This window comes from Vombatus ursinus, unplaced genomic scaffold, assembly GCF_900497805.2.
Source record: "Vombatus ursinus unplaced genomic scaffold, bare-nosed wombat genome assembly UNPS02014935.1, whole genome shotgun sequence".
NCBI lineage: Eukaryota > Metazoa > Chordata > Mammalia > Diprotodontia > Vombatidae > Vombatus > Vombatus ursinus.
In genome coordinates, this window is record NW_020954713.1 from 277169 (window position 1) to 286798 (window position 9630).

The window sequence follows — 9630 nt, forward strand, 5'->3', positions numbered from 1 at the left end:
GGGAGAGACAGAGAGAAGAGAGAGACAGAGACAGAGAGAGACAGAGAGAGATATAGAGACAGAGAGAGAAAGAGAGAGAGACAGAGAGAAGAGAGAGACAGAGAGAGAGAGACAGAGAGAGAGACAGAGAGAGAAAGAGACAGAGAGAAGAAGAGAGAGACAGAGAGAGACAGAGAGACAGAGAGAGAGAGGGAGAGAGGGAGAGAGGGAGGGAGAGAGAGACAGAGAGAGAGACAGAGAGAAGAAGAGACAGAGAGAGAGGGAGAGAGAGAGAGACAGAGAGAGAGAGACAGAGACAGAGAGAAAAAGAGACAGAGAGACAGAGAGAAGAAGAGAGAGACGGAGACAGAGAGAGACATGGGGGGAGAGAGAGAGAGAGACAGAGAGAGAGAGAGATAGAGAGAGAAAGAGACAGAGAGAGACAGAGAGAGACATGGGGGGGGAAAGAGAGAGGTGAACATTCATAAGTGTTTGTTGAAACAACACACATAAACCCTACTCTTTAGGAACTCAAAACCGGGATTCTAGTCTTGGCCTACTGCAAACTCACTGGGTGACCTCAGGAAAGTCACCTTCCTCCTCTCTGGCCTTAATTGTTTTTTACTATCTGTAAAACTAGGAGTGTGGTGTGTGGGTCAGTCAATCAGTGAGTAAGCATGCTTTAAGTTCGTGCAACATGCCAGGCCTGTGCTAAGCGCTGGGGATACAAAGAAAGGCAAAAGACAGTTCCTACCCTGGAGGAGCACATAGTCTTATGACAGAGACAACATGTAAACAAATATGGACAGATAAGCTGTATACTGCAGAGATGGAGATAATCCACAAAGGGAGGGCACCAGCACCGTGGAGGATCTGGAAAGGTTTCCTACGGAAGATGGGATTTTAGATAAGACTTGAAGGAAGCCAGTAGGAGAGAGAGTACTCCTGGTTTAGGGCATGGCCTGGAGTTGGAGGGTCTTGTGAGAGGATCAGCCAAGAGGCCAGTCATTGGATCAGAGCACAGGGGGGAGGGTGTAAAGGGTGAAGAGGCAAAAGGTAGGAGGAGGCAGGGTTATGAAGGGCTCTGAACACCAAGCAGACTTTATTTGGATTTTGATCCTGCATGGGATAAGGAAGCCATGGTGTTTATTGACTACGTGGATAATCACCAGGTGTGTGCTTTAGGAAGATTAATTTGGCAGCTGAGGGGAGGAGGAGTGGGGAGAGAAACTTGAGGCAGGAAGACCCTCCAGGAGGCGGTTGCAATGGTCTGGGCAGGAGGTTATAGAAGGTGCTCTGGCCTGAAAAGTAGGAGGCCTGAGAGCAGGGCCCCCCACTAACCCCATGGGTAAACTTGGCTCGATCAGCTTACCTCTTTGGGCCTTGGCTTCCTCATCTATAAGATGAGGAAAATCCACCTCCCAGGGGTGTTGTGGGAAAGTGTCTGTAAAATGCATAGGAAAGGGAACTTCTGTGATAAATATGAGCCACAAACCCCATGCCCAAAGCCCGGCTAGGGTGAGCTTTAGGCAAATCACTTCCAGAGACTGTTTCATAGCATCATGGGAACAAGAGTTGCGAAGGATCACAGAGGACTTCTAGCTGAACGCTCCCTGAAGAAACTGAGGCTTAGAGGGTTTAATTGGCTTGTCTTGTTAGGAATAACTTCTATAGGAAAAACAGACTCCCGAGGTAGAGGAGGGAAGCTCATTTATTATGCGTTCTTGCAAGAAGCAGGTGTGCTGCTAGAGGCAGACACACCCTATGGAAGCGAGAGCAAGCTGTCACATTCCTGTCCCAAAATGCAAGGTCCCTCCTGCTACATACAACATTGTGCCTAAAATTGTGTTAATCCTCCCCCCAGGGAGGAGAAGTTAATATGCACAGGCTCATTAAGCATGTGCATTTTAGCCAAACTATAACTTTTGTATTACTTTCTTCACTTCTAACCCCTACTGCTAAAGTCAGCAGGTTTTTGTCTGTCTCTGCATTTGTTCAAAATAATTCTTAAGCAAGACTGCTCCTTCTGCCCCGTGACAACTTCTGAATTCTTTTGTTAGTACTGCTTCCTCTATATCTGTGGAAACATGACTTCTTATACTTTACAATCCCTTTCTTTTTCCTAAAGATTACATTTCCAAAAGACTTCTATCCCCCTCAAAGGCTATCTTCAAAATCCCTTCATAGTTTCAGACATTCTTTCTCCCCTACATCTTCCTAGGGGATTGGCTTCTTTCTTAAGACCATCATTTGGGTTCCTCTCCCTCCTGTTAACTATGTGCATCTTCTTCACTGTTCTGGTACAAATCAAAAGGGGGCAGTCCCCTTAGTAAGTACAGATACAGAGACCCAAAAGTAATGATAAATTGTTCATTTAAGGCTTCAGAAGTGTCTTCTCATACAGCTGTCTGGTGTTCTGAACATCTCTGGTGAAGTTTTCTGGTCTAAGTGCTGTTCAAGCAGTGTCCAGCAGACGGTCTTCTTGTAGAGATCCTCTTTCTTGTGTCCACTCTCCTACAAGATTGAGCTTAACACAATTTTTAAATTACCTTGCCAATAACCAGGGCAAATAATGAAAGTTAACTCAACCCTTATGTCTCCCATAATCATAAGATCATTAATTGGAACCATGGCCAATCATATTTAAGAAACTCAAATTAGGAAAGTAATAGAAAAATTAGAACCTAGTCTTACACTTTGCACTACTTCTAGTTTTATAACTTGCATTGATGACATTTTTTTTCTTATTCACATTCCCCCATCAGGTGGATGGGATTCCTCTAAGGAATTAATAACAGACTCCAATATATATATAATCAATTTAAAAACAGTACATATCAAGTAATAAAACAATCCCAACTTCTGGTCACGTACAAATAAATAACCCTCAATTAAAGTGGATGCTTCTTTTAAAGCATTTACGAAATAGGCCACAAACCATTCTTCTTTTAACATTAACTAATTGTAACAAACTGAGATAACTTTGATACTAACTAAGTAACAGAATAATATCCTATTTTCACAAACTCCTGGCCTAATTATCCCCAACACATCATGAGAAATTAAAGGACCCTAACTTATATAGGAATACTTAATTCTAAAATTCTAGGCCAAATAGCCCAATCTTATACTTGCCTCTTACCACAATAACCTCAGATGTTCCAGCATCAATCTATTATTTAAGAGATTTAATATTGTGCTTACAATACCTTTTTGATTATAGAAATTTGCCATAAAAGAAAGAGACAAAAAACTGAAGGGAACAATACTTCCCTAACTTGATGTCAATTCCAAGCAGAAGTTATGTAATGGCCAACTGCATTGAGCCAGGCTTAAAGTCTGCCAGGTGTCATAGTAGGGAAATTGAGTCAGGAGAATCCTACCTCACCCCATGTTGAAAAGTCATTCTCCGGACCTTTCTATGAGAACACCCCTCTGCAGTTTATAGATGCAGCTCACAGACCCCTCACAGGGTTGCTGGCATCATGGGTCAGTAGCTCAATCAATTCCTTGTTAACCATGGAGTTAGACTCAGAATAATAGTTCATCAACAGCTTCCAAGATCTTGGATAGCAAATTCCCCTCATCAGGGTTTCAGGTATGACTATAATCTCACATTAATTAGGGAACGTCTCCAAAGTGAGCCCTAAGTAGTTTGCATGCCTTCCTACTCATGTTCGAGTTCCTCATAACATCCTGAGTAAAATCAAATTTCCATTAAAATCATAAGTTGCTACTCTAATAGATGTGCCTCTCTGTTTCTCAAGCTTATTTATCCTTCTCTAACCAAAATTAATCTGAAAGAATGAGATAGATACTTTCAGGGATCGGATCTTGTACATGTGAGAAGTTAAAAACTTAATTCTAACCCTTGCTAGGCCATGGAAGGAATTCAGATCAAAATGCAAAATCTTCCCTACTTACAACTCATTACAATAATTACTTTAGCATTAATAACTCCCTCTGATGCTGCTCCCATTGAGTTGCTGATCTTGACTCTGTTTCTCAGAAAGCACCCATTAAGACCAATTCAAGGACTCAACAAACCTGGGAAAACAAACTTAAAATTCACAATAGATTTGGACATAATTGTCATCAATATCAAATTATTACTTGCAACAAAATTAGCGTGCAAATAGAAAGTTAGTAGGCCCTCCAAAAAAAAAAAAATCACACCAAAGATTTCGAAAAACATTTCTTCATAAAAGTATTTCCCTTTCTTGAAAATAGCTTACAATTTCCTAATTGCTACAAAATTCCTTTTTTTGCACAATTTTTTGCACAAGTTTCTTTTCACAAAATACTTTTACAAATACTTGATTTAAACAATAACTCCAAATAACTTTCATAAGTGAGAACCAAATAATTTCAGCTGAAACTTTCCTTTAAATATAGACAAAACTTGGAAGTTCATGTTTCCCAAATTACAGTTCACAACTCATAGTCAGATAGAATGACCTAACAGCTTCTTAACCCATTCAATTTTTTTTTCTTTCTCTGACAGTATTGTTGAGGTTTAGAGTTGGGAGAGCTGGTTCAGGTGTGAAAGAATTCACTTAGACCTTTTCTGTAACCATTGGGAGCTTCATTGACCCAAAAGCAGCGGGCTAGCTCTGGAAAGAGAACTAGCAACTTACAGAGGGATAGGGGGTCTGTTTTATCTTACCAGATAAGGGGAGGGGTTGTCATGACACAGGATGAGGAAGATGGATGGCAGGATAGGGGACTCAGGATAAGGAAGATGGGAAATTTTATGACTCAGGATAAGGGAGACAAGGAAGTTTTATGGTCCAAGATAGGGGGGATGTTTTATGGTATCCCAAGACAAGGGAAAGAGACTCTACAACGCCCTCAAGTTCAGGAGGGGCCTCACAAAGAGCTGGAAAAACAACTCTTAATTAAAATTCATTTCTTTAAAAAGCTTTTAGCTTTTAAGGTAGTGTATGTCTTCTGCTTCATTACAATTATTGATCTAACAACATTCTAGATTATAAGGGAAATTGCTTTTCTAACATAATAGGTGATACAATTACTTATCAAATTGCACAATTTAGGAATGTAACTGTGTGGGATAGTGACCTTAAAAAAACTCAGAGGTATCTCAAGGTAGGAACAGAAAGTTTATTTCAATTCTCAAGAATTGGGTGTTCCTCTCACCAGCATGATTTCTGATGGAGGAAGACAAATTACAGAAGCAGAAAGCCAGATTAAATAGCCCTAATGGTGAAAATTCCCCCTCCCACCAACTATCCAATATTTGGCTTACAATCTAAGATCGAAAATCTATTCCCAGAGACAGAGAACAAAGAAACAATATACATATCCATCACCTTAGTTCGCTGCAAAAATGAACAATTTAGTATGTGTGATCAAGCTAAACGCTGCTGTGGGAAGGTCACCATGACTGAATGTGGGGGTACAGGGGTGGGTTTCAGACTTGGCAGTCTTTAACTACTGATGTCAGACTGTGAGAACAAGGGAACTATAGAAATCTATACTTATCCTATACTGTCTCCTGAACTTATCTCCAAATTCAGGATAGTCTTATCCCAAACCTTAATTACACTGAGAAGTCTTCATAGGGGCATCCCACTCATAACTATTCCATACACCTTATAATATACTTGGAACTTGAAACAACCCATTATTATTTTTCCCTTTAGAGAGCAGTAAACTGAGGTAAACAAACTTAAATCAAATCAAATCTGGATTTATAATTGCTAATGATAAACATTTAAAAACATTTTTTGTTTTAAATTCAATACTCTTGGCCCTTTAAAAGGAAATATTCTCCACAACTTCATATATTCCCTTAAAAAGATACCTGGTGACAATTCCTGCTCTGAATAATTCTCCCCCCCCTCCTTTTTTTTTCCCCTACTTCCTTAAGAGATCAAAAAAGCCTTGTCTCCCTTTTGGAGGCTTATCAGATTAAAAAAACAAAAAACAACTACCCTAGGCATTTCACCCTCCAGAGAGTTAGTCCCTCAAGTCAGGAATTTGAATCAATTCTAACAGGGCTCTAGTCAGTTTTCCCCTAAGGCAGAAAGCCTCTAGAGTTCCAATAATTAACTGAACAATCCAGGAAAACATTTTAAGATTTTTTTATAACAATCTCCAATCACAATACCCAATCTTTACCATAGCCAAAATTTATGCAAGGTCAGATTTAATAAAGCCTTTCTACAGGTTTATCCTGAGAGGTGGATGGTCTTCTAACCTTTTATAACTTCATTGGTTTTCAAATCAAGCTACAAAATTTTCATTTTCAATTTTTCTACCCAAAACAGAATCAAATTTTCGCACGATTTTAAACCCCTTGAAGCTGGCATAAAGTCACCCAGAACAAACATCCAAGGATAGGAAATTTAGAGCACACGAATTCTCCTGGGAACACCCCACCCCCACCCACTCCCTTTACAAATAGCTTTCCTTTTTTTCCCTCAGCCCTAGCTATCTTATTGGCCCCAACACCAACAAGTCATCTATATACTTCAGCAAAGTAATCCCATAAGGGATCGAAAACTTTTCTAACACTTGCTCCAAAACCTGCCCAAATAAGTTAGGGGATTCTGTAAAACCTTGAGATAGGACAGACTCATTGTTATTGTTGTTTTCTTTATAAGGATTTTCCCATTCAAAGGCAAAAAAGTTCCCTGCTTTCCTTAGAGAGGGCACAAGTGCAGAAGGCATCTTTAAGATCAATTACACTAGACCACTTATCTTCATAAGGGATTCTCCCCATGAATGTATATGGGTTTGGGACTACAGGATGTCTAGAAGCCACAATTTTATTTATGGCCCTAAGGTCTTGCACCAACTGGTAGAAATCATCAGTCTTCCTTACAGGTAATACAGGAGTGTTGTATGGGGACATGCAAGGTTCCAATAACCCGTCCCTGATAGTCCATCAATGATTGGCTGCAATCCCCTCCTTCCTTCACTAGCTACCTGGTATTGTTTAATCCTTACCATCTCTCCTCCTGCTTAAGGCTTATTTTGATTGGTGCAATATTCAATCCTCCCTTATTTCCCTCCTTTACCCATACTGATTCTTCTATTCCATTCTCATCTTCTTCAGTTAACATGGCCATGTTTACCTCAATTTCTTGATTGCATGTCTCAATTTGCAAATTTTACTGAATTATCAGATCCCTTTCTAACAGATTACTTCCTGTCTCTGGAATATATAGGAACTGAGCTATTGTCCCTTTTTTTTTTTACCACCCCTTACCTTAATGGCTTCAAAAATTGGAAATAGGAATCCTTCCCCTTTGACTCCTGATACCTTTAGTTTTTGTCCTGAAAATTGTATATCCCTAGGTTTGAAATTGAGGGAGGATCGGGTTAGCCTTGGTATCTATCAGAAAAACCACATCCTCCTCCCAGGGTCCCACCTTCAAATTTATCAAGGGTTCCGAGTGGTCTCCTTGTTTCAAGAATTGTTGACCCCCTCCCTCTTCCTCAAATGTCATCAGGGGGACTACTTTTTCTTCCCTTTTCAGCTCAGGACACTCTCTTCGGAAGTGTCCAGGCTTCCCACAGAAATAACATCCAGGGAGGTGTTTTCCCTTGGCTTACTCCCTTCCTAGGGTCCCTGCCTGAAAAGGGGCTTTCTTTGGCCCTTGTTCCCCTTTCTTTTTCATTACCTCTTGTATAGTGGCCACCATAAGCTTGGCCTTCTGTTTCTGTCTTTCTTCCTCCCTTCTCACAAACACCTTCTGTGCTTCCCTGAGGAGCTCTTCCAAAGGCTTCTGGCTGCATTTAAAAACTTTCACCACAAACATGAAACATTTACAAACACACACACAGACAGAGACAGCTTGACAAGACAAAGTGTACACAACTCTAGTTTTAAAGTAATCTTGACTGGTTAAAAGAACCCCATCATACACCTGTGCTGATCCTTTTTCTTCCATATCCTCTCTAGGGACTATCTGGAGGAATGTTCTCAGAGGACTTCTCCCCTCTTTTTTTCCTTGGTGCCTTATTCCCCTCCTACATCCTTCGCTAGGATTGCTTATAAATATCTAACTTGGTGCTTGTCTCTGTTTTGACAAGACCTCCTGTGTGGGTCTTCTCCACACTCCAGTAGTCCCAGACTACTCTGATATTTACTCAAGCCTACAAGGCAATACTTATTAATCCAAATTTTCTCACCTAGCTGGCAGTCAGTGGGGCATTTACAAACCCAATTTCCCCTTCATTTAAAGCGATCTCCCTCAGGGGGTATGTTTTGACTTCCTTCTCCTTTGAGGGATCCCCCTCCTCTTTCCAACAAGAGGCATCATCACTCTCCTCTTGACTAAATGGTTTCTTGTCATTCATGTAGATATTTAATGCTTGGCATATCCAATCCTCATCAGCCCCCATACTTGGGCTAAAACACTGCTGGAGGCATAATGCTCTCCTTGGGCCAAATAACACAACATAACCTAATCATCTATTTTTTATTCTTATCCTTTGTACATGTATATCCATTCCAATTCTCCAGCATCCTCCCCAAGGGACTGTTCGGAGGTATGCTCCCAGGGGCCCTCATCCCTGCCCCTTCTCCAGGTGCCTTAGTTTCCTTATTCCCCATTCCACCTATCTATGAGTACCAGTCCTACTCTATAGTTCTTTTAGGTATAATGCCCTTACTAACAAGGTAGTACTTGGAAGTCCAACCTTTCTTACCTTGCTTTGTGCATAGACTTTGTGTAGTAGCTGTGGTTTTTCTCCTATTCCTCACCTATGTCACTCCACCTCGCTCCAAATCAAAGTGTTGGGTCTGAGCAGTCAGAACGGAGGATACTCACCAACCATCCATGAAGCCAGTAAATTCAGTGGGATGCACCTCTCCATCCTTTGGTGGTGGTTGTTCTCCTCCTTCAATACTTCAGATCCTAGATGATTCCCCAAATTGTTAGGAATAACTTCTATAGGAAAAACAAAGACTCCTGAGGTAGATGGGGCAAGCTCATTTATTATGCGTTCTTGCAAGAAGCAGGTGTGCTGCTAGAGGCAGACACACCCTACAGAAGTGAGAGCAAGCTGTCATATTCCTATCCCGAAATGCAAGGTCCTTCCCTCTACATACAATATTGTGCCTAAAATTGTGTCAATCTTCCTCCCCCCCAGGAGAAGTTAATAAGCAGAGGCTCATTAAGCATGTGCACCTTAGCCAAGCTATAACGTGTGTATTACTTTCTTCACTTCTAACGCCCACTGCTAATGTCATCAGGTTTTTGTCTGTCTCTGAGTGGCATTTGTTAAAAATAATTCTTGAGCAAGACTGCTCCTTCTGCCCCTGTGACAACTTCTGAATTCTATTGTTAGTACCACTTCCTCTATATTTGTGGAAACATAACTTCTTGCATCTTACTGTCTGATGTCACACAGACAGTAAGTACCAGAAGCAGGATTTGAACTCAGGGTCTCAGATTGTAGGGCCAGGGCTTATTCTACTGTGCCATGGTAGGGGGTTGGGCAAGATAATCTCCAATGTTCCTTCCATTTATCTATTTATCTATTCATTCATTTATCCATTTATTTATTCACATATCTATCCCATATACTATCTCTCTATCTTTCTGTCTGTCTATCTATCTATCATCTATCTATCTATCTATCTATCTATCTATCTATCTATCTATCTATCTATCTATC

The 9630-nt window shown here is 40.7% G+C and overlaps 1 protein-coding gene across 1 annotated transcript in view; it reads left to right on the top strand.

The window, feature by feature from the left end:
- The window catches only part of CCL25 (C-C motif chemokine ligand 25), a 26160-nt gene that overhangs the window by 14601 nt on the left and 1929 nt on the right, over positions 1-9630 (top strand). The gene's annotated exons all lie outside the window — the stretch shown is intronic.